At 48.1% G+C, this 1,160-nt stretch overlaps 1 protein-coding gene across 1 annotated transcript in view; it reads left to right on the top strand.

The window, feature by feature from the left end:
* Window positions 1-245: 245 nt before the first annotated feature.
* cyfip2 (cytoplasmic FMR1 interacting protein 2) overlaps window positions 246-1,160 on the top strand; it is a 68,234-nt gene continuing 67,319 nt past the window's right edge. Inside the window, exon 1 of the mRNA XM_015377199.1 lies at window positions 246-418. The gene's annotated coding sequence lies outside the window, so the exon portion shown is untranslated. The remainder of the gene's footprint in view (window positions 419-1,160) is intronic.

Raw genomic sequence — 1,160 nt, 5'->3', positions numbered from 1 at the left:
AGATTAGAGTCAGAATTGGGAGAAATTCTCTCTATTCTGACTTTTTCTCATATTATACTGAAATAAGCTTTTAAAACCTGTTAATTTTTTTTTCTTTTCCAGTGGCCCTCATCGTTCTCCGTAGAAACAAAATGCTTAAAGTGATTTGAACCCCTAGGAACCGGGTCATGTGAGTGGGGCCCCTCACCCCCCCATCGCCCCACTGTGCCTGGCCCTTTAAGAGGATGCACTTGCAGCCATTTTCTGCTCTTTGTGTTGGGTGGATTAGCAGAGCGCTGGCACTGAGCGAAACTAGAGCATCATTCGGAACAGAAGGAGAAGAGGAGCGAATATCAGCAGAAATCAGAGATTTTCGGCTCTGCAGACCGGCCCCCCCCCTGCCCCCCCATCCATCGCCGGACGGACATGCGATTTTCAGGTAGGAGTAAAAACGGTGGATGCAGAGGAAGCTGCGCTGGGTGGAGATGATGATGGCTGGAGAGCAGACTGCTGCTGCTGCTGCCTGTTTCTCTCCTCTCTCTGAGAGGCGCGGAGCGGCTATGGTGGCCGGGATCCCCGCTAGTCTGGCTGGGCACCATCAGATGGGTGGGGTGAGGAGAGGGATGATGGAGAACCTACAGCTAGACCAGAGCCTCCCAGCTGGAAATAAAGGGGCCAATCTATTCTAGATTCTAGATTCCACTTCCTCTACTTCCGATCACCTTTTTAAATTGTGTATAATGTTATTTAACATTCAGAAAGCCATTCTCAGCGCCATGCAGCCATGCAGGCCGCTGCAGAGAGGAGAACAGGTTCACCTCACTGACTTCCGTTCATCTGAGCGTCTGCATCAACATGGCTGATGCTGTTTTCATCCCTCTGAGTGAGAATCTGCCTCCGAGCTGCAGAAAAACGACCACTGGTGATAAAAAGAGAAGGACTGTTAATCAGCTGATGCTTATTCTGGTGCATGCAAAAAATATAATGACTATTCATCTGTAGGACTATTTTGATGGGGGGGAACTTTGTTTCATTATTGTTGCAAGCAAAGAGCATGTTTTAAAAATGGAAACCAGAAATTAAAATGTGAGAATCTTCTTAGCAGGGGTGGATTTAGGAAATGTGGGGCCCTGGGCAAAGACAGGCAGGGGGCCCTCTGAATAGAGAAGAATAACACATAA

This window comes from Cyprinodon variegatus, unplaced genomic scaffold, assembly GCF_000732505.1.
Source record: "Cyprinodon variegatus isolate N-32 unplaced genomic scaffold, C_variegatus-1.0 Scaffold148, whole genome shotgun sequence".
In the NCBI taxonomy this organism is placed as follows: Eukaryota; Metazoa; Chordata; class Actinopteri; order Cyprinodontiformes; family Cyprinodontidae; genus Cyprinodon; species Cyprinodon variegatus.
The sequence above is the reverse complement of the archived record's forward strand: the minus strand, read 5'-3'. Positions and strand labels throughout refer to the sequence as shown.